Source organism: Pseudopipra pipra, chromosome W, assembly GCF_036250125.1.
Source record: "Pseudopipra pipra isolate bDixPip1 chromosome W, bDixPip1.hap1, whole genome shotgun sequence".
NCBI classification, from domain to species: Eukaryota; Metazoa; Chordata; class Aves; order Passeriformes; family Pipridae; genus Pseudopipra; species Pseudopipra pipra.
In genome coordinates this window covers 45,187,440-45,212,077 of record NC_087580.1, presented here as the reverse complement: position 1 = coordinate 45,212,077, position 24,638 = coordinate 45,187,440, and the positions used below count along the sequence as shown (strand labels likewise).

Below are 24,638 nucleotides of genomic sequence, written 5' to 3'. Positions count from 1 at the left end.
CTGGTGGTGCCTCTGTGGTAACAAATTTCAGAAGGGGTAAAAAATGTTGTGCAGCAGCAGTTGGGAGAAAGGAGTGAGAAAATGTGAGAGAAACAACTCTGCAGACACCAAGGTCAGTGAAGAAGGAGGGGGAGGAGGTGCTGCAGACACTGGAGCAGAGATTCCCCTGCAACCTGTGGTGAAGACCATAGTGAGGCAGGCTGTCCCCCTGCAGCCCATGGAGGTTCATGGTAGAGCAGAGGTCCACTCTGCAGTCTGTGGAGGAGACCCACACCAGAGCAGCCTGTGGAAGGGAGCCCATGCTGGAGCAGGTTTTCTGGCAGGACCTGTGATCATGCAGGGGACCCATGCTGGAGCAGTTCTTGAAGAACTGCAGCCTGTGGGAAGGACTGACATTGGAGAAAGTTGAGGAAGTGGGGGAAGAAGAGTCAGGAGTGAGCCTGGGAAGAAGGGGGTGGGGACAAAGTACTTTTAGGTTCTGAGGTTTTCATTAATCTACACTATTTTTATTTGGCAGTAAATTAAAAACAATTTTCTCAGTCTGTTTTGCCCATGACTATAATTATTGTCCTCATCTTGACCCATGAGCTTCCCCTGCTGTGCTGAGAAGAGGGAGTGAGAGAGTGGCTTGGTAGGCATCTGGTAGCTCAACAATGTTAACCCACCACAGAAATCTAGATTCACTTTAAAGCCTGCTTGTGAGCACAAATGTTTTAAATAAGCTGTGATAGTTGGATGAATTTTTGTAGTTTGCAACTGGTATAAATTCTTTAGGTTCAAGCACAAAATCTATCTAAGTTTAATGGCCATTTATTACATTTATGTACTACTTAAACAGTTTGTAACAATTTAAGAATTTCAGTGTATTGAAATCACGCATGAGGGGAGTTCAGACTAAGAGAGATTCTACCAATTTTTTTTACTATTTTTTGTTTCTTAAAATACAATAATGGAATTACATGAGGAGGGAGTGCATAACAAAAGGCATGTTCTTAAGCATTCTTTCCATTTGAAAATAGAGGGATTAAAACTTTTCTAAAAACTTAAATTTGAAGATCATGTCCTTGAACAAAATAAGTCTACAACAAAGTGAATGTACTCACTAATTATTTGAAACTCACACATTGTTATTGTTTACCTTGGCTGAATGCCAGGTATTCACTGGGCCTGCACCCAACCTCCCTCCGGAGGGAAAGGGGAGGAGGGAAGGGGGAGAAGAAGGAAAAAAACCTACGAAATCAAAACTGCCAAGAAAAGCGGCTTTATATGTACACAGAGAGGGAAAGAAATTATAAACACTATACACACAGAGAAGAACTAACATCAAAGACTACTTCCCCACAACGAATGCTCTCCTCCCCTGAAGAAGCGGCCTGTCCACAACTGCGCAGCTACCCGGAAGAGAAGGAAGGACCTTTCTTCCTTCTTGTCTTTTATATCTGAGCTAATGTAACATAGTATGGAATATCTTATTGGTGAAATATACATCAGGTGATCTATCGTAGTTCCATTTCCCTCTCAGGGAGGGTAACAAGCCCATTACAATCTCCACCCCTTATGCCATACTATTTTATATCACACTCATATCCTATTTTCGCCTATATCCCACACTTATACAGATCTCGTCTTCTAGAGTTGTTTCAGCGTTGAGCACCAGCATCGGCTTAGTTTGGGTCATCCTCGTCTAGTGACTTTTCCTGTAACATATGACTCAGAATATGAATAAATTTTTTCCCAAGGTTAAATCTCCTTGAGGCACACACACTGGGTTTCCCCATCTTCTCTCATTAACCAAGTATATCCAGGTCCTTGAGCAAAGACAATCCCACAGATGGGTTTTCCTTTGCTCGAGGGAGGGTTAACCCAAACTTCTTTATCTAACATACCTCTCAAGTGAATTACTGGGACTTTGTTTCCATCCACAGTGTGAAGGGACTCTGATTGAGCAGAGCCGGCTCGATTGACGGAGCCTCTAGTGTTGACTAGCCAAGTAGCCTTTGCTAGCTGCTGATATCAATTTTTGAAAGTCCCCCCACTCAATGCCTTCAGAACAGTTTTCAGCAATCCATTACATCGCTCAACTTTTCCAGCGGCTGATGCATGATATGGGATATGATATATCCATTCAATGCCATGTTCCCTTGCCCAAGTAGTAACTAAACTGTTTTTGAAATGAGTCCCATTGTCTGACTCAACTCGCTCTGGGGTGCCATGTCGCCACAGTACTTGCTTTTCAAGACCCAGAATGGTATTTCGGGCAGTTGCGTGAGGCACCGGATAAGTCTCTAACCATCCAGTGGTTGCTTCCACCATGGTGAGCACAAAACGCTTACCTTGGCGAGTCTGTGGCAGTCTGATATAGTCAACCTGCCAAGCCTCCCCATATCTATACTTATCCCAATGTCCACCATACCATGAGGGCTTCTCTCTCTTTGCTTGTTTAATGGCAGCGCATGTCTCACAATCATGGATAACCTGGGAAATAGTGTCCATTGTTAGATCCACCCCTCGGTCTATAGGTGGCTTCTCTGCCTTGATGACCTGAAGCATCATGGGCCCACCGAGATATGAACAACTCTCCCTTGTGCTGCCAATCTAGATCTACCTGTGACACCTTGACTTGTGCAGCTCGGTCTGCTTGTTTATTGTTGTGATGTTCCTCATTAGCTCGATTTTTGGGTACATGAGAATCTATATGGCAGACTCTCACAGTCAGCTTCTCAATTCGAGCAGCAATGTCTTGCCATAAATCAGCAGCCCAGATAGGTTTTCCTCTATGCTTCCAATTAATCTTCTTCCATTGATCCAGCTACCCCCACAGAGCATTGGCTATCATCCACGAGTCAGTGTAGAGGTAAAGCCTTGGCCATTTCTCTCGTTCGGCAATGTCCAGGGCCAATTGAATGGCTTTGAGTTCTGCAAATTGACTCGATTCACCTTCTCCTTCAGTAGCTTCTTCCAGTTGCCGGGTGGGACTCCAGACAGCTGCTTTCTACTTCCGGTTCTTCCCTACAATACGGCAAGAACCATCAGTGAAGAGGGCATAACGCGTTTCTTGTTTGGGTAACTGATTGTATGGTGGAGCTTCCTCAGCCCTATCCACTTGTTCTTCTTCCTCCTCATCTGCCAGACTAAAGTTTCCACCTTCAGGCCAATTTGTTATGATTTCTAGGATTCCAGGGCGATTCGAGTTTCCGATTCGGGCACACTGTGTAATCAAAGCAATCCACTTACTCCATGTGACATCAGTGGCATGATGCATAGAGGGCACCTTTCCCTTGAACATCCAGCTCAGCACCCGTAGTCGGGGTGCCAGGAGAAGCTGTGCTTCTGTGCCAATCACCTCTGAGGCTGCTTGTATTCCTTCATAACCTTCTAGGATTTCCTTCTCCATGGGGGTGTAGTTGGCTTCAGATCCTCTGTAGCTTCGGCTCCAGAAACCAAGTGGTCAGCCTTGGGTCTCACCAGGCACCTTTTGCCATAGGCTCCAGGAGGGACCATTATCCCTGGATGAAGATTAAAGTACATTCTTCACATTTGGTTCTGTCCTAACTGGTCCAAGGACCACTGCATGTGCAATCACCTGCTTAATCTGTTTAAAGGCTTGCTGTTGTTCAGGACCCCATTGGAAATCATTCTTCTTACGGGTCACTAAGTAAAGAGGGCTCACGATTTGACTGTATTCAGGGATATGCATACTCCAAAAACCTATGACCCCTAGGAAAGCTTGTGTTTCCTTCTTGTTAGTCGGTGGAGCCATCGCTATGATCTTGTTGATGACTTCTGTTGGAATCTGATGACATCCATCTTACCATTTAACCTGTAAGAATTGAATGTCTTTGGCAGGTCCCTTGACCTTACTCTTTTTGATGGCAAAACCAACTTTGAGGAGAATCTGGATGATTTCTTTTCCTTTTTCCAAAACTTCCTCTGCTGTGTTCCCCCATACAATAATATCATCAATATATGTGTTCTGGAACCTTGCCCTTCTCTAGTGTGGCCTGAATCAGTCCATGGCAGATGGTGGGACTGTGTCTCCACCCCCGGGGCAGTCGGTTCCAGGTGTACTGCACGCCCCTCCATGTAAAAGCAAACTGTGACCTGCATTCTGCTTGCTAGGGGGATGGAGAAGAATGCATTTGCAATATCAGTGGTGGCATACCACTTCGCTGCCTTGGAGTCCAGTTCGTACTGGAGCTCCAATATGTCTGGCACAGTGGCACTCAATGGTGGGGTAACTTCATTTAAACCACGATAGTCCACAGTCAGTGTCCATCCTCCATCACACTTACATACAGGCCAGATGGGGCTATTGAAGGGTGACTCTTACTGACCACCCCTTGGCTCTCCAGCTCTCGGATCATCTTATGGATGGGGATCACAGAGTCTCGGTTCGTTCGGTATTGTTGTCCATGTACTGCTGTAGTGACCGTGGGCACTTGCTGATCCTTGACTTGCAACAGTCCCACAATGGAAGAATCTTCTGAGAGGTCAGGCAGGGTAGATAATTGTTTAAATTTCTCTGTAGCCACTGTGGCTACACCAAAAGCCCATCGATACCCCTTTGGATCTTTGAAGTATCCTCTCCTGAGGTAATCAATGCCAAGGATGCAAGGGGCCTCTGGACCAGTCACAATGGGGTGCTTTTCCCATTTGTCCCCTGTTAAACTCACTTCAACCTCTAGCACTGGTAATTCTTGACATCCTCCTGTCACTCCAGAAATCCAGATGGGCTCTGTGCTTTTATGCCTTGATGGCATCAAGGTGCACTGTGCACCAGTGTCTACTAAAGCTCGATATCTCTGCGGATCTGATGTGCCAGGCCATCAAACCCACACAGTCCAGTAAACCCTATCGTCCCTTTCCTTCTCCCGGACGAAGGCAGGGCCCGTCTATTGTTCTTGATCAGAGTGTTCACTGTCTGATCTTTGCATTGCCCAATCAGAGGTCTCCTCATCAGGATCACAGGAATTGATCTCAGTCTTTCTGCGTCTCAAAGGTCGCTGATCTCTTTCCGGGGCCTCTGCATCAACTATGTGGATGGCTTTCTTACTAGGTTTCTTCCCTCTTAATTCTCGTCCCCAGGTTTCAAGTTTATAGGTAAGTTCACCATCCTACTTCTTCGTGTCTTCCCCTTGGTCACGCAGAAAGAACCATAGCTCGCAACGTGGTCTGCTCTTGGGGATTCCTTTCCTTCTGAGTAGGACAGAAGGAGACTGAGACTGATCTCTTGGGCTGTCTCTGTGGTGATTCTCACATTCAGGGCACTTGTAAGGCCTCTCCATCCTCTCCCCAGTGTGGGTGCACTGGTGGTAGAGATCGGAGCTGTCTCTGAAATCTAACTTGCTGGCCCGTGGGAGTGCGGAGGCTTCCATACCTTCTGCTATACTCCGTATCCAGGCAGACATCATGTCCACAGTTGGTTCATCCATCCTTGGATGATATATTGTTAACAGGCAATTAACAAATGATGCAGGGGCACCTTGAATTACTTTTCTCCACATGGGCAGCGTGCAAGGAACAAGCTCTGGATTTATAAAGTTGTTATTGCTTGGGTCACTGTAAATCATTTCCAGCATGGCCAATTCCCACAGGTACTGGACGCCTTCCTCTGCAGTAGTCCACCTTCTTGGGGAGCTCATTAGATCTTTCTTGAATGGGTACCTTTCTCTCACACCGAAGAGGAGCCGGCCCCAAAGACTGTGAATATACCTCTCCCTTCCAATTTCCTGTTCAATTTCATGATCTCTGGCAATAGATCCTAGTTGCTGTGCTTCATGACCCTCTAACAGGTGACTTCTAGCCCCGTTATCCCAGCATCAGAGCAGCCAAGTAAGAATTCTTTCACCAGGCTGGCAGTTGTAATCTCTCCGCAAGTCCCGAAGTTCTGATGGGGTCAGGGACCAGGTAACTTCACTTTCCTGTGTGATTTCCTCTCTGCTTCTCCCATGTGGAACCGCTTCCTCTAGTGAATCACTGGCTATTTGTCCTGCCTCCCCTTCTTCTCTTGGAGGCACGGGTAGGGTAGATCCTTCTCCTTCTTCCTCCCTTACTAATCGCCAAGGTAGGCCTGTAGGTCCTGTAGATCTCCTTGTCCATATCTTCTTTTTCACTACACGGGCAATAGTGACTTCAGATGTCATAGTTTGGGTCCCTGTCTCAGTCATAGTCTTTTTAGAGTATTGAACTGCAGCTTGATAGGCACAGGCCAGGCCCCAGTACAGGGCAAGAAGCTGCTGGTTTTGATCGGGGTAGGCAAGGCACCCTTCCATTAAACGATGTGTCAGCTTGTTGGGTTTGAATACTTGTTCTGATGTGAAGTCCCAGGCAATGGGGGGTGTTAAACGCCCTAAGAACCTGTCTAAATTCATCCACATCCCCTGCCACCCAGGAACTGGGCCCTTTAATGTACATCTCAGTACGTTCTCTCTTGAAGTTGGTTTTGTCCTACAACAAGGTAACAAAGATAATACCACTTTTCCCAATTCTCATAAAGTTCTCATAGTGTTGGTTGTAAGCAATATCATGGCCAGGCAGCTTAAGTAAGGATTATTGAGAATCGCTGGTGCCTTCATTACAAAGCCCTCTATGTCAAAATTAAGAAGGGAAAGGAAGTTGTATCAGTCCCCCTGGAGGTCCTTTAAGGGGTAAGTTCCACATCCCAGAAAGACTGTTAGTAAAAGTATAGATATTAAAACTGGGCGTATAGCCATGTTTATGTTAATATGTTGCCAAGTTAGCAAAACAAAAGGATAAGTAAGGCAGTGTTTATATAAACAACCTTTCTTGGCAGTCTTCACTGGGCCTGCACCCAACCTCCCTCCAGAGGGAAAGGGGAGGAGGGAAGGGGGAGAAGAAGGAAAAAAATCGACGAAATTGAAACTGCCAAGAAAAGTGGCTTTATATGTACACAGAGAGGGAAAGAAATTATAAACACTATACACAGAGAGAAGAACTAACATCAAAGACTACTTCCCCACAACAAACGCTCTCCTCCCCCGAAGAAGTGGCCCGTCCACAACCACGCAGCTACCCGGAAGAGAAGGAAGGACCTTTCTTCCTTCTTTTATATCTGAGCTAATGTAACATAGTATGGAATATCAGGTGATCTATCGTAGTTCCATTTCCCTCTCAGGGAGGGTAACAAACCCATTACACACATGATTCTTGACTTTCTATTTTAAAATCAAGAAAAAAATATTGAGAGCTGTTTTAAATGACTGATAAATTTTTGTTAAATTAAAGTAGTGATGGCAATAAGCAATGACACATTACATTTTTTTTCCCAAATAACTGTGTTAGGAGAGGTTTCTAAGGAGATCTTGCACTGACAATGATTTCTGCCTGTGCCTGGTCTGTATTTTGTCAAGCAGCATTACAATATCTTCGATCAGTCTTCTTATGGTCCAAAGCAATATGGACCACAAAGATGTATAAAAATGCTGCATGTGAAATAACAAAATTATCCACATTTCAAAAACAGTGAGAAATTGTTAGTGAAAAACTTTAAGTACATCTTCCTCAAAAAGTCATGTAATAATGCAGCTTTGCAAATGAGACTGTTATTTGTACTTTTTTTTTTTTATACGCCTTTGCTCAATGGAAAAAGAGAGGCTCTTTTTTTTTCTACAGTGCACAGGATCTGTCCATGTATTCATTTTCATGTTAGCCAAAAGCTGTTCCCAGCTTCTAATTATTTCAGTTCAGTACAGCTTAGTCTTTACTTAAGTTTGTGCATATGCATTTTACTGCATATGTTTGTTTTGGGTTCATGAACCAGTGCTAATTCTGTTATCTTTAAGCATTTAAAAAAATAATCTGGGTGAAGTTATCACTGGCACACTGAAAATGTCTTTCTACTGCTTATTGTCTTGAATATAAGAGATGTCTAAAACAGATGTTTGGCAAGTAAATATCTCTGCCATGTAAAAAAAGTTCCTGGCTGGTACAGTTGTCTATATTTATTTTTAGTGTTCATAGGAATTCAGTTTTCATTTTAATGATTTTTTTTTCTTCCCCTCCCCTGCTTCTCCTGTAGGTACTTCGTTTCAATGTCAGTCAATCCATCAAGATCACATTTTCAGCAATGACAGTGACAAGGTGAGGTTTGCATAAATGTTCCATTTAGAAGGTGCATATTTTTATGAATCACATTGATTTTATTGTACTAATAGTACACTAATAATATTTATTTTCCAGGCTCAGTAGCTAACATTGTGTTACACTTTGAAATGTCTCTGGCTTTTTAAGAAGTATATGTATTTGCTTCACTCAAGACAATCTTTTTAGATGATTAAGGAGATATTTGTCTTATAGCATATTTTTCTTCTTGCTTGCATTCACTTGCTATTATAAATATTTTTGGTTTACCATACAGATATTCACAGGTAATAAAAAGTGGTAAAGTCATTGTTGATACGTTAGGCACACTAACATGTCTTACTCCTATCACCTGTGTCTTTTTGAGGTTTGAGCTAGTTAACAAAGCTGAAATTTTTGCAATGTCTTTCTTTTCTATATTTGGAGATGGCAACTCTCGGTTTTACAGACAGGAACCTATTGTTCATTACTGTAGCTTTAAAATATCCTGTCTAGCACCATCCAAGTGTTTTCGTAACCTTTTATTAAGAGATCATGCTCACACGCTGGATTGCTTTCAGTCTGTAGAGATGTGCATTGGAATTGTTGTCATCAGTAATGTTTATGTGGGCTGTATGATGTATCAGTAATACATGTGTGGAATGCAGAACAGAAAAGTTTTCAGTCTGAATTACTGTCACAACTTGCTTTCGTGTTTCTGTTCTTGTGTTTTTTCCTTAGCAGTTCCCCTCCTTAATATCACAAATTCATTAACATTAGTACAATATGTAACATGTAAAATAAACCCCTTGTAATCCAGGAGGAAGTAGTTAGAGACCTGCTGTGCCACCTAGACATTCACAAGTCTATGGGAAGGGATGTGATCCACCTGAGGGTACTGAGGGAGCTGGCAGAAGTGCTCACCAAGACACTCTCCATCATTTGTCATCAGTCCTGGCTAACCAGGGAGGTCCCAGATGACTGGAGGTTGGCCAATGTGACACCCATCTACAAGAAGGTTTGGAAGGAGGATCCAGGGAACTACAGGCCTGTCAGCCTGACCTTGGTGCCAGGGAAGGTTATGCAGCAGATTATCATGAGTGGGATCACACAGTGAATGCAGGACAACCAGGAGATCAAGCCCAGCCAGCATGGGTTTAGGACAAACTCGATATCCTTTTATGACCAGGTGACCTGCCTAGTGGATGAGGGAAAGGCTGTGGATGTTATCTACCTAGACTTTAGTAAAGCCTTGGGCACTATCTCCCACAGTATTCCCTTGAAGAAACTGGCAACCCATGGCTTAGACAGGTGCACTGTTCCTTGGGTAGAAAACTGGATGGATGGCCAGGCCCAGAGAGTGGTGGTGAATAGAGTTAAATCCAGTTGGCAGCTGGTCACAAGTGGTGTTCCCCAAGGCTCAGTTTTGGGTCCAGTTCTGTTAAATGTCCTTATCGAAGATCTGGATGAGGGGATTGAGTGTATCCTCACCAAGTTTGCAGATGACACCAAGTTGGGTGGGAGTGTTGACCTGCTTGAGGGTAAGAAGGCTCTACAGAGGGATCTGGACAGGCTAGATTGATGGGCTGAGGCCAATTGTATGAGGTTCAACAAGGCCAAGTGCCACGTCCTGCACTTGGGTCACAGCAACCCCCTGCAAGGCTACAGGCTTGGGAAAGAGTGGCTGGAATACTGCCTGTGGAAAAAGATCTGGTTGACTGATGGCTGGACATGAGCCAGCATGTGCCCACGTGGCCAAGAAGGCCAATGGTATTCTGGTTTGTATCAGAAATAGTGTGGCCAGCAGGACTAGGAAAGTGAGGTTGCACCTCAAATACTGTGTTCAGTTTTGGGCCCCTCACTGCAAAAAGACATTGAGGTGTTAGAGTGTGTCCAGAGAAGGGCAACAAAGCTGGTGAAGAGTCTGGAACATAAGTCCTATGAGGAGTGGCTGAGGGAACTGGGGTTGTTTAGCCTGGAGAAAAGGAGGCTGAGGGGAGACCTTATAGCTCTCTACAACTACCTGCAAGAAGGTTGTGATGAGATGGGGGTTGGCCCTGTCTCCCAATTAACAAGTGACAGCATGAGAGGAAATGACCTCAAGTTGCACTAGGGAAGTTTTAAATTGGATATTAGGAAAATTTTCTTCACTGAAAGGGTTGTCAGGCATTGGAATAGGCTGCCCAGGAAAGTGGTGGAATCACCACCCCTGGAAGTGTTCAAAAGGCATGTAGATGTGGCACTTGTGGATATGGTATAGTGGCAAACATGGTGGTGGTGCTCATTCCAACACCAAGTTTCTTTTCAGAATGACTGCATTTTTTCATAATTTGGAAGCGTGTCCAGATTTGGAGTCTAAATATCTTTCAAATATTGGACAAACATGCTACTTACAACTTTATAAAAAATATTTAAAGTTTCCAGTTGATTTGGTGGTCATTGTCAGGGAGCAGCAAGAGTGATTGCTCCACAATAGCAGGTGATCTGGGAGCTGAGGGTGACAGCAAGGCAGACAGAAGCAATGACCCCAACTACAAGGGGTGCATTCTTGCAGCACCTGAACAAGGAGAGCAGAAGCGGTCTGGTCTGGTGACGGTGACCAGGGTCAGTTATGGTCCAGTGATAAGCAAGGTCATAGTGATAAGGCAGGCCCAAGGTCAAGCCAGGAAATCCAGTCAGCAAGGCAAGGATTGGATCAATAAGGTACATGGCCAGGTACAAGTGTACATAGCATACCTACAGTGTAGCTCAGGCAAGGAACAAGGTCCACTGGCCTGAATTAAATGTAGGTCCTGCACTGAGCCTTATACATAAGGTATGCCCCCGGGCCCGTGCAGGGCCACCCCCGACGGGGGAAAGGAGAGAGGGAGCTTCGCCGGCGTGGCTTTGCGCCCTCGTGAGAGAGGAGAGGGGAAGCCTCGGAGCACACAGAGGTTTGCCGGTCCAGTTTGGGGGAGGGGAAGGGTGCCGAGAGGGCCGTGGGGTCCTCGGACTGGCAGGTGGGCGGGCGGAGCAGCCCTGCATGAAGTGTCACAGGTAAGCGGTGAGTGGGAAGATATGAGGTAACACGGTGGGGGGAGGATAAGGTCAGGGTGGATAATGGTTTCCTCTGGGGGGTTGGGGGTCTCAGCTGGGCTAGGGTTTTGAGAGGTACTCAAGCCCCGGGTTGGTACGGGGGCCGGAACGGTTTTGTTCGTGTGTTTGTTTTTGGCTCACCTGCGGCTACTGCTCAGGTTCGGTATGTTCTGGATATATTTGTTGCATCCTGAAAGGGTGGTCAGGACAAAGGGTTGTTCCTGGGTATTTCCTTGGAATTGAATACAGATAGGTGGCATAAAAGTAGGAAGTGAAAGACTTGCCCTAATTGTTTTAATAGGAATGAAGCCTGTGTACCCCTATGTGGTTGCGAGCTATGCTGGCGATGGTACATGCCTTCGGTAGGATCGCCCATGCCAGACAGGTCAAAACAGCAGGGTCAGATACAATACACCCTTGGGCAGGATGAGCTCGTTAGCTTTCTGGCAGTCATCCTAGGAGAAGGACAACTCCAATCCCAAACCGGGGCAGATGGAGCTCACTTAGCCCTGTAAGGCCATCCATCTAAGAGAAGGACACTCTAATCAAACCTACGTCCTGAGGATCTCGCTGCCACCGTCCAAGCTCGCTCGGCCCTGGCAGATGAACCTTAGGATTAAAGGGTGGGCCCAGTTCTGCGCATACTGTGTCTCACCTAAAAAATCCACTGCGCAGGCTCGAAGGCTTTACCCACATTCACAAAGCCCTGTAGCGATGGACGAGGGTCGAAACGGCAGGTGAAAGGTGCACTGAAAGCCGCAGACCCAACCCTGCATGCAGGCGGTTCAGAATATTGGTCATTAGAGACTGACCGGAGATGACAGTCTCTTGGGGCAGCACCCTGAATGACCAAGCAGCCTTTTCAAGGACAGCACTGCTTGCTCCACTCAGAGAGGGCCCTAGAAAAGGTGGCTTAACCAAAGCTCATCTCCCGCTTCACCCGGTTGGTCAACCACAGGCCAATGGGCGTCTTCTACTAATGCGGTCACACAAAGATCAAAAGACAAAGGCATACACCTGCCTCCAAAGGTGTAACCAAACTGACTCGAGCATGCTGGAACATCAGAACCATGCCTGATTCTGCGAATAGTGGATGCCCTGAGCGTCACTCTCCCCTTATCGCCCATGAACTATCACGTCTCAACATTGACATAGCTGCTCTCAGTGAAGTCCATCTCCACGAGGAAGGCTGTCGTTGGGTATCTGTCAAAGGGTCTCGGCGTGAAGGGGGAAAAAGGACAGACGACACACACGAGGATGGTGAGACAAAGAGATGTCTGCCTGCTCAGCGCAGCAGGCAGCCTTTTATTAGGTTCTCCTACTTCTACTTTCCTACACACACAACACAAACATATTTCCACAAAAACACTGAGGAATGTGCACCTGCACTTCAGCCACACAGCTCAAGGCTGTGTCCATGGGAACTATCTAGTTAGCTTCACTGCTCCCATGGAAAACGGCCCAACACCCCGCAACACTCCAAACTCCTCAAACTTCATTTGTGGGGCTGTGACTTCACCCCACAATTCCCCCTGTCTGTAATTGTGCCACAAAGGCCACCCGCATCGCATCCTGCAGGGCCCTTTGCAGGAGCGATACTAACCAAGGCAGCATCAGCAACACAACTACAACCATCAACACTACCAAGCATCCCGTTTTGAAAAGTGAAGCTAACCAGCTAGGTATTCCCCATCTGCCAAACCAGTTCTCCAAGCCAAAAAACCCAGTGCTTTCTTTGATCTTCTGAGTTGCCGCCTGCAACTCAGCAATGCTACTATAAGTAGAATGATCTGACAGATTCATACAACACATCCCATTAAAGTCTTGACACCCGTATCCATGGACTAGAAGTAAGAAATCCACGGCTGCTCTATTTTGTAATGTTGCATGTCGGACAGAATTCACGTCAGTGGCCAGTTGGTACAATACTTGTGAAGTTTTATTGACTTGCTTCGCTACCCAGCAAGCCATATGATTTAAAGTGCTTAAGGCCTTAGCTGCAGCTGCCCAAGGGAGAACTACGGAAGCAGCCACTCTCTGTCCATAATTCCAGAGCAGTATGTTATCATTACACTGTTCATTAAGGTGTACTGCCCTGCGACTTCGTTGATGGAGCAACGAGTGATTAAGTAGTAGTCTGTGAGCGGGTGTCAACAACCCCAACCTTCCAAATGTACAAGGTCCCCCTATTGACTGTGCAGGGATTCCTGGCTAGATTCTATCTTCACACAGAAGAAACACTCCCGTAGGGAGTCGACAAGGTGCACTCACTGCTGGAGTACTCCAAGTCGGATTCTCACCAACACCAGAAGGAACTATTTCTATAGAAAGACAGTTCAGGGAACACATCCCGTACCATAGACTCACCACGTGCTCGTTCTATGTCATAACCTACACGATGATTAAAATACACACAGTCTTTTACAAAGAGTGACTCTAAAATACCTAACTTTTGAAGTGGAGTGTTAACAGACAATACATCATCCCAGCTATCAACACGATCACGACACCCGCACACAGTATGACAGTCCCGTTTCAATAAGTCACGCTGTCGGATGACATCCTGCACCAGGAGAGATGCTTCCGTGTCGCCCAGAGGAACATCAACAAGACAGGTGTGAAATGGCTGCTCTGGATACGCCAGTGATGCACAAAAGGTCGTGTGATTCAGTTCCTTCATTAGCGGTCACCCAGATGTTTCGACTATGCCATGGAGTGAACTTTGACAGGTCAGGAACTGCACTGACGACTTCCAGGACCAACAGCAGGACGTACATACTGCGCAGGTATTCAGCGAGGACTATTATCTGTAGAGACAAACATATCCCTTCCCCCAAGTCATGTGGATCAGACCATTGACCAGAGACAAGTTCTGCATCTGCATGCTGAGCTCTGTCCTCAGCTCTCACAGGGATCACAAGATTATCCATTTGGAGTAGGCTTTTTGCCAAGCACAGCATATTTTTCCTGAAACTCTAAAAGAAGGTAAATAAAGACAATTGCCAGAGAAGGTCAAAAGGTTTAAGACATACAGAGCTTTGTCTAGCTTAGAGACTGAGGGGGTTATCCCCTCATTCCCCCTTTCTGTTTTTTGAAGCAAGTGCTTCAGGGCACCATACACTCTCTCCACAATAACGTGTCCTGTAGAAGACTGTGAAATAGCCGTAACATGAGTGATCCTCCACAAAGCAAAGAAAATTTGGACAGATTTACAGACATAAGACAGCTTATTGTTCATCCACACTTCAGTGGGTGCTCCGGATGTATCAAAAGCACAACAGAAGTGTTTAATGACATCATGGCTTTTTTGTCTAGTATGTGCATTAGCAACCACCACATGGGAAAACATGTCAATGGACACATGGACATGCTTTAAATTACCAAATTCATTGACATGAGTGTCATCCGATTGCCACATCTGTAAGGCCTTAAGGCCTCAAGGGTTAGTACCAAAATAGACAGGAGTATAGGCATTATGGCACTCTGGACAAGAGCATAGGCATCATGACAGTCTAGACAGGAGTATAGGCATTACGACAATCTGGACAAGAGTATAGGCATCATGACAATCTGGACAGGAGGCAACAATTAAGCGAGCAATAGAATGAGTCAAGCCAAATCGACATCTGAAAGCTTCTGCACCTTGATAATAAAAGAAACTAATGAGACAAGACAGCTTGCTAGTGAATGTTAGGAACAAGTCTCAAAGTGACAGTAAAAACAAAAGCATCTGCTCGGACGTTCCCCTCTGTGAAGAAACCTTGGAAAGAGGTATGACTACAAACGTAGCACAAAATAAGGAACAGGCCTGTGCAAAAGAGTTCTCTAGAGCTCGAACAAAACTTGAAAAATAAGACCTGGAGATGGACAATACAACACCGCCTGATAGAGTTGCTGTAATAAATTAACAACATATGCAGAATCAGTAATAACATTTAAAGACCGAATAGGAAATAACTGAAAAGCAAGAGTTACAGCTCGACATTCCATAATTTGAGGAGAATCCTCTCGATGAACAATTTGATGTTGTCATCCACATTCTGCTTTCCACGCTACCGCAGCTTCACTTGTCTTCCTTGAGCTGTCTGCAAAGACTGTAAGGCCATCAAGGGGCTCTGTGCTGCGTAGTGTTTTTGTCCAATTGGAATTGCCCTAAAAAAAAAATCTTAAGAAGGGAATGTGAAGGTAAATGATAAGAAATTTGGCCGTGGAACCCAGCTAAAGCAGCTTGCAATTCACATTTGTTTTCAAGGCACCACTCAAAGTAACGAGATTGTACAGGTACAACAATGCATGCTGGATTTCTGCCAGTACACTCTACACACCTTTTTCTAACCTCAATGATGATTTGAGCTATGAGCTCAAACAATCCAGGAGCAGTTTTTCGAGCCCGATAAGGCAAAAAATAGCCACTCTATGATGTGCAGTAGATCAGACCAATGGTCAAACCACTGTACCAATACCCCAAAAGGAACACTGTGATCCGCAAAAATAAAAAATTAGACAATTTAGCAATGATCAATTCATGAAACAAATTTAGGATATAAAACCTGCTCTACTTGCTGGATGGTTTGAACTGCTCTTTTAGTCAGTTCCCTTGGTTCCTGAGGATTGTCAGAATGTTTGAGTAGGTCAAATAGAGGTGCCAGCTGGGTGTTTGCCAATTCCAAATAGGACCTAATCCAATTCAAAGACCCTAACAACTTTTGTATGTCAGGTAGAGTTTTGACATCAATATTCAATTGAACTGGCTGAGGAATAACTGCTTTCCGTGTAATTTTGAACCCTAAATACTTCCAAGGTTCCTCTTGCTGCACCTTCTCAGGAGCAACTACTAGGCCAAAGGATTGTAGACTCTTTCTGGTTTCAGCTTCCAACACACCCAACTGATCCTCAGTGGCCACAGCCAGCAGAAATATTACCTATATAATGACAACAAAAGACAGTCAGAAAATTACAGGAGGCAATGTTGGAATCATAAACCACTGACAAATTATAGGAATATCTTCATTTCCTGGGAGAGGGTTTTCTATGTAAAACACTTGTAAGGTTCTGCACGATCAATAGATGGAACTGAAATGTGATTTTTTCTTCTCTATAACTGGGGTCGAACTGGATTGTGAAAAAACAACCTGTCAAATTAATAATAACAATGGGTTATTCAGCAGGAAGCATAGAAGGGAGCGATAAACCAGTGCTGACATGGTAACCATGACCGCCCCACCTGTCTGAGATCATACAACAGTCTCCATTTCACAGATTTTTTCTTTATCACAAAGACAGGGGTGATTAAAGGATTCTGAGATGGTTCAATGTGATCAGCATCAAGCTGGTCTTTAACAAGCTGTTGCAGAGCCAACAGCTGTTCTGTAGGTATGAGCCACTGCTGAAATCACACAGGATCTGTATGTTCTAAAAGAAAATTCTGAGCAGTACCTCCTAGTCTCACAATCCAAACCCCTGGCGTGACCACAGGCCAGGAGGCTGGTCAGGATGTCCGTGCAATGATAGTTACGTCAGGTCCCGAATGCAGAAGTCTGTCCACTTGGACAACTGACAGCAAGCTTCGAGTATCGTAGAGAGTGCAGGTCAGCTGTGGACGTTGTGCAGAGATCGGCACCGACCAAAAGACTTGTGGCACATCAGTAGAACCAAATCCTCCATCCCAACGCTCACAAGGCTCTGCTTGGAGAACACAACTCAGAAAAGATACAAATTGATCTATTTGTGTCCCTTTAGGAATTGTCACTGGAGGATAAGGTGTGGAGACCATAGCACAAATCTGCCTCGTATAGGTAGCATCAATGACTGCAACATGAACAAAAAATCCCCAAAATCTCACAATTGTGCTACTAGAATGGCTGATTAACAAGACACTTAACCCACACTGCCTTCGTACAATGCTAAACATCCACCAGTCAGATTATGTGATCAATACATCTGGTACAGAACAAGCAGCAGTCAAGCATTGAGGACATTTTTCTGAAAACACAGCTGCCACAGGCATGGCACATCCCAAGGATGAAGGACTAGCTGTTTCACGATGAATATTGCCACCAGCTGCCGCATGAAAGGAGCCCTGAAGAGAAAACACAAGGACTCCCTGAAACGACATCACAGCCCTGGCCACACTGATCAACATAACTGGTGTACTCTGGTCTCCAATCAGGAGGCCTAGAGACACACTATCTGTAGCGCTGTCGATGATTCTGAGAAAGGATGCAGGATGGCCCTGACAGTCTGCAGGGCCCCCCCGCAACAGGTTGACCAAGCAGGGCAGCAACATCGATAACCCTTGATTTAAACCCTGGAAAACACAGAAAAGTTCAAACGACTCTGCCTCCTGCACAGCCCACACAGTTACAGCCCATGGGCAGCATGACACATGAAAAAGGAACAGCACCAGGGAAAAGGCTCCACCTGAGATTTAACCTCTATAAACCTCTGAAACAAGGCTGAAATAGAACACCAAATTTGCGTAAGAACCTCTTATTTAACTTCAGTCCTAATCATATGGCTAGTCAGACAGGGCTAGTCTTGAAATAACTAAAACCTCACCAGTTTTCATAAGAGTGGAATTACTCATGGTGGGAATTTGAAGAATTCATATACCATTCAGAATAAGGAGTCACTATGGTTCAACAGAATCATGTTACACATCTCTAAAATCTTGACACCGGCAGAAAGTATTTGTAAGTTTACACAGTTACACATTCATATAGCTTTTCTCTTTCACACAATCTTTTTCCACTCATGCATTCAGGTGGCCACCTCAAACACTCTCCTCAGTCACACACAGATTTCAAGCAGTTATTGGCTGTGTAGTTCTCATCAGTCTCATAACTTAAAGGGAATTTAAGGCATATTTGCTAATATTAACTTGTAAATCTTATACAGCTCCCCATGCAAAAGACAAATACGACGGGAACGGACAGGATGTTACCTTGAAAATTTTCAACCTTTTTCATAGAGCAAGGACACTCTATTTGTCATAACGGCAACAGAACTACTGCTGCATTTTGTCCTCCCTTCTTCACCTCCTCCCGCCCTCTGCCCCCCCCTGCGTCTCCTGTTTCTCTTGAGTACTCGGCCCCCCTGGAAGCAAGTATCGCTTCGTTAAGGGAGCTTTCACTAGCACTTGTCGGAGGACGGGGGAGAGGGAGGGAGGGAGGGGGAATAGATGTTGGGTTTTTTCGGAAAAAAATCAGGAAGAGAAGTCAAATTGCCTTTGCTCTCCTTATGTCGCAAGTTATCTACATGGTCTGCTGAGAAAGAACGATACACAGGAGGGAAGGAACAGCTGCAGATGGACACGTTCCAGGGAGGAGGAAGGGGGGACGGGGGGACGGGGGGGCTTGGGGGGGGGTGTGTAAAACAGGGGAGAATACAGACAGCCCCCCCACTGCACTGCCTGACACCGCGGCCGCCACTACCAGCCCGCTACCCCCCCCGCAACACCGCTCGGGACCATGGCTGTCGGCAGCGCGGGGGAAAACAGACCCCCCCGCTGTCCGCTGCGCCGCGGCCCGCGGCCGAACGGCCGCCGCCAGCGCATGTGTGGGTGTACCGCTCCGAGCCGGGGTCGGGGTTGGGGCCGGGGCCGGGGACCGCAGCTGCTACCAGTCTGCCGGCACCCAGGACCGCGGCCGCTGGGGCCGCAGCACGGCTGCCGCTGCCCGCGCGGGCATAGATAGACTCGTCGGCGCCGAAGCCGGACCCGGCGCCGCTCCGCAGGCACCCACAGTGGCCGGACCAGACACAGCTGTGCAGGCACCCGGCGCCGGGTACACAGGCGCGGTACCGTCCGGAGGAGACGTAGAAAGCTCCTTAAGGTGGAATTCAGCCACTATGTTCACAAGATCGTCTCCCGGTCCATCAGCAGCACATTCATGCCGTAGCTGTCCTTGGTTATCTTGGACAAGTGCTGCCGAGTCGCTAGCAGTGCGTCCATTTTGGCGGGGCCGCTCGGCTGCTCCCGGTCCCGCTCCGCAACCTCCGATCCCGCTTCGGCTCCCTTCGGTTCCGCCCGGCCCCTCTTCTTTAGCACTCTAATGTCCTCCCAGGCAAAGCAGCCTCCCTCTCAGTCCGAAGACACAAAAGTAACAAGCGACATAACTTAGCTTCGTCGGTCTAACACCAAAACGCCATAACAAAGCTTTCCAGGCAATAAACAAACGCCTGTCGTTTGCACTCATGGTCTGCCCCATGGTGACTTAGAAAGTCTCAGGAGCCCACCTGCGCCTGACCAAGTGCCAAATGCACCCAGGCTTCCCAGGCAACTCGTGCCTTCCAAGTGCAGCAGAAACACTCGTGTGCAGGTGTAGAGAACGATCGGACCGGGTCCTGCAGCGCACCCCGCTGCTATACATCTCCTGAGCACCGAGACCCCGCTGCACCGCTCCCCGCAGCTCACCTGCCTCCGGCCACGATACCCCTATGACCCAGGCAATACTCTACAGTCTTTTCCTTTTCGCCTGGTCCACCGGGGCACCAACTGTCGCTGGGTATCTGTCGAAGGGTCTCGGCATGAAGGGGGAAAAAGGACAGACGACACACACGAGGATGGTGAGACAAAGAGATGTCTGCCTGCTCAGCGCAGCAGGCAGCCTTTTATTAGGTTCTCCTACTTTCCCACACACACAACACAAACATATTTCCACAAAAACACTGAGGAATGCGCACCTGCACTTCAGCCACACAGCTCAAGGCTGTGTCCATGGGAACTATCTAGTTAGCTTCACTGCTCCCATGGAAAACGGCCCAACACCCCGCAACACTCCAAACTCCTCAAACTTCATTTGTGGGGCTGTGACTTCACCCCACAGAAGGCAGCCTTAGAGAACACGATGCCGGTTACACACTCTTTTGGTCAAGTAAACCCAGAACCGAAAGGCATCTTTCAGGAGTTGTCTTCATGATCAAAAACTCCATTGTTCCTAAACTCGAAAATCTGCCGACAGGTCATTCTGACCACATAATCTCCCTATGCCTCCCACTACACAACAAGCAACATGTTGTTCTCTTTAGTATATATACCCCAACTCTCCAAGCTGACCCTGCCAAAAAAGATAAATTTTACACTGACCTGCACTGCCTTACCCAAAAGGTTCCTGCAGATGATAAGATCATTATCCTCAGTGATTTCAATGCCAGACTAGGAAAGAACTTTGAAGCCTGGAAAGGAGTATTAGGCAAGCATGGTGTTGGAAACTGCAATGATAATGATCGCCTTCTGCTAGAATTCTGTGTGGAGCAACAGCTCACCATCACTAATACTATCTTTCAGCAGAAAAATAGTTTGAAGACAACGTGGATGCATCCTAGATGTAAACATTGGCATCTCATTGATTATGTCTTGGTGCGACAGAGAGATGTTCGCGATGTCCATCACAGCCACGTGATGCCTAGTGCAGAATGCCAAACAGACCATTGACTTGTGCTCTGCAAACTTAACTTCAATCTTAAATTCAAACCTAAAAGGGGCAGTATCCCAAGGAGGAGACTCCAAGTTAACAATCTCCAATCAGCCACAGTGAGAGACAGATTCCAGGCAAATCTTCAAACTAGGCTCGAAAATCATTCTATAGATTCTATAGATGCTTCTCCTGAAACAATTTGGCACCATATTAAAAACAGCATGCAACAGTCCTCTGAAGAATCCTTAGGATTCTCCTTCAAGAAGAACAAGGACTGGTTTGATGAAAACAATCAAGAGATCCAGGAATTGTTGAGGAAGAAGAGAACTGCTCATCAAGCACACCTTGCACTGCCTTCCTGTCACATAAGAAAAGCAGCCTTTCGTCTTGCATGCAGCAAGCTCCAACAGAAACTCCGTGACGTCCAGAACAAGTGGTGGATCGATCTAGCTGAAAAAACTCAATTATGCGCAGATACGGGTGATCACAGAGGATTCTATGAGGCCTTGAAAACAGCATACGGGCCTACATACCAGGTCCAAAGCCCTCTACTCAGCGCAGATGGTCAAATGCTTCTGACAGATAAAACCTCCATTCTGAATCGTTGGTCTGAACACTTTCAGACTCTCTAGTCGTGTAGTTCAAGACTCAGCAATCCAGTCCATCTCACAACAACCAGTGAAGAATGAATTGGATACTGCCCCCAGTTTGGGAGAAACCCTTAAGGCCATACAGCAGGTGAAAATTGGCAAGGCAGCTGGGGTTGATGGAATTCCACCTGAAATCTGGAAACATGGGGGCCAAGCACTCCATGCTAAATTTCATGAGTTTGTTGGGAACTAGGCAAACTAACATCAGACCTTCGTGATGCAGTCATCACCACTTTGTATAAGAAGAAAGGAGTTAAATCAGACTATTCAAATTACTGTGGTATTACTCTGCTCTCCATTGCTGGCAAAATCCTGGCAAGAATACTTTTGAACAGACTAATACCCGCTACAGCAGAAGGAATTCTACCCAAAAGCCAATGTGGTTTCAGAGCCAACAGGAGTACCACAGACATGGTATTTGTTCTCAGACAACTGCAAGAGAAGTGTAGGGAACAGAACAAAGGTCTCTACGTAACCTTTGTTGATCTCACCAAGGCTTTCAATACTGTGGGCAGAAAAGGTCTATGGCAGATTTTGGAACGTTTAGGATGCCCCCCTAAATTCCTTAAAATGATCATCTCACTCCATGAGGATCAGCACGGCCAAGTCAGATATGGCAATGCACTTTCTGAGCCCTTTTTAGTAACCAATGGTGTGAAACAAGGCTGCGTTCTTGCACCAACCCTATTCATAGTCTTTTTCAGCATGATGCTCCAAAGGGCCACGGCAGACCTCGATGATCAGGACGATATCTACATTTGATACCATACTGATGGAAGCCTTTTCAACCTAAGGCAACTGAAGGCCCACACTAAGACCTTAAACCATCTTGTCCAGGAGCTGCTTTATGCTGATGATGCTGCCCTTGTTGCCCACACAGAAGCAGCTCTGCAGCGTTTAACATCCTGCTTTGCAGACACTGCCGAGCTCTTTGGGCAGAAGTCAGCTTAAAGAAAACAGAAGTTCTCTATCGACATTCACCTCAGGAAGTCTTCCATCATCCCCATATCACTATTGGGCAATCAGAGCTCAAATCAGTCCAGCAGTTTAATTACCTAGGTTGCCTCATCTCCTCGGACAGTAAGACTGACGGAGAGATAGACAACAGGTTAGCAAAGGCATATAGTGCTTTCAGAAAACTCCATAAAAGAGTATGGCATAATAAACACTTGAAAAAAAGTACCAAGATCAGTGTTTACAGAGCCACTGTGCTGACTGCTCTTTTATATGGTTCCTAATCATGGGTCATCTACCACCACCACCTGCGACTCCTAGAATGCTTCCATCAATGCTGTCTCCGTACAATCCTAAACATCCACTGGTCAGATTATGTGACCAATACATCTGTTATAGAACAAGCAGCAGTCACAAGTATTGAGGCGATGTTGCTGAGAACACAGCTGCGTTGGGCAGGACACATCTCAAGGATGAAGGACCACCGCCTCCCTAAGATCTTGCTTTATGGTGAACTTGCCACTGGCTGCCGCAAGAGAGGAACCCCGAGTAGAAGATACAAGGACTCCCTGAAACAACATCTCAGCCTTGCCCATATTGATCAACATAACTGGTCTACTCTGGCCTCCAATCAGGAGGCCTGGAGACACACTATCTGTAACACTGCTGATGCTTTTGAGAACGCACACAGGATCACTCTCGTGGAGAAAAGACAACGCAGAAAGAATTGTGTCCTGCAGAATATACCACCTAAGGAGTCTTTCTGCTGTGCCTTTTGCAATCGGACATGTCTATCTCGTATTGGCCTTATTAGCCACCAGTGTGCTTGTAACAAATGTGGATATAGCTTTTCCCAAATCTTTGTTCGCGAAGCCTAGCCATGATGATGATGATGACAACATAAGGTAATGCTCATCAGGCTGAGCAAAGACACTGGACCATGTGTCAGGGAACTCTTGTTTTATTGTACAGTCACCTTAACTGTAGCAATCAGCCCACTCTCCAGACTCAAAAGGTGATGGCTAACAAGCCCTTAATTTTGTACAATACACTTCAATAAGTTCTCAACTCCCACAACAAACTCCTCAAAGATGCTGGCACACAAGCCACAACACCACTACTCAAAGGTGCTGCCTAACAAGACACAACACACTTCTACAAGCTCCCCACTCCCACAACAAACTTCTGTACTGAGTAGAATATGATAGCTGTGCATTGCCCAGACAAAGCATGGGAAGAGCCCGATACACTTCCTTTTATAGTTAACCTGGTGCACACCTCTTATGTAAACTAGATTTTTGCACCGTTTTGTTCATGCATGGGCAGCCAGCCCTTTGAGCCCTTCTCCAGGAAGTGAATTGGGTGGGGCAAGCGGGGGACACTGAGCAGGACTCTCAAGGCAGAGAAGGAAGTTGGCTCAGAACAGTACTGCCCCATCTCCACAGGACCCTCTCCTCTGATCACATCTTTCCTGTCATAATAGTCAGAACGTTTGAGACAAAACATGCTTATGCCTGGTCCTCCACAACAGGTGTCTCAATTGCAAGGGTCCTTGTAACGACATCTTTGGCTGGATCAGATGAGACTCCCTAAACTGTTCTTCTGTAAATGCTCATAATGTAGTTGGCTTCTGGTCCTACAATGCCACTCTAATGTATGCATGATCAGTTTCTATTGAGTAGTTAAACTATCTTAACTTTGTACATCTTAACTACTGTCCTATTCAATAATAAATATATCTAAACATACAAATAGCACCTATGAATTGGTCAGTTACTTTATCTGTGCAAAGCAGGAATTGCCTCCGGAGTTCCTATCAACCTATTGATTATCTTATCAACATGAAGCCAGGACTGTCTGGAAAGGGGGGGTCCTTTATCAATTGGTCAGTTTCCTCATTAAGACAGAAACTGTCTGGGGGGGTTCCTGTGAGTGCTCTATTGATGAATAAGTGGGCTGGGTATATACACAGGCACAGGCTGTATACCCAGCTGTATTAATTATAATTGTAGTGTAAGTTTAAATTCCACGGGTTTTGCCAGATTGCCAATTGATATGGTTTGAAGCTGGCTCCCTGCCAAGTCTCCAAACCTTACCACTAGAAGTCCCCCACCCCCCAAAACCTCAGGGAGAAGAGAGAGAAAAAAAAACTAAGAAAACCCGAAACGAGAGACAGCTAAAGTGATATATATAAATATATTTACACTTATATTACAATTATATACAATTAAAATATATACAATTTCACAAGGGAAAGGGAAGGGGGAAGGGAAAGGGAACAAAACTAAAATAAAATATATATATATCCCAATCAGTAGCCCGAGATCTAGTAACTAAAAGGGTTAGCAAGGAAATATCTCACACTTTCCTTGGGACAACGGAGAGTCGCTCTGGACCAATCGCCGGCAACCTCCGCCTCCCAAGGTCGGCAAGGCCTAACCAGGCCTCGCTCCCCAACACGGCA

General features: G+C 46.0%; 1 long non-coding RNA gene across 1 annotated transcript in view; it reads left to right on the top strand.

Moving 5' to 3' along the window:
• LOC135405132 (uncharacterized) overlaps positions 1–24,638 on the top strand; it is a 101,248-nt gene that overhangs the window by 59,255 nt on the left and 17,355 nt on the right. Inside the window, exon 2 of the long non-coding RNA XR_010425751.1 lies at positions 8,039–8,100. This is a non-coding gene — a long non-coding RNA (uncharacterized LOC135405132). The remainder of the gene's footprint in view (positions 1–8,038; positions 8,101–24,638) is intronic.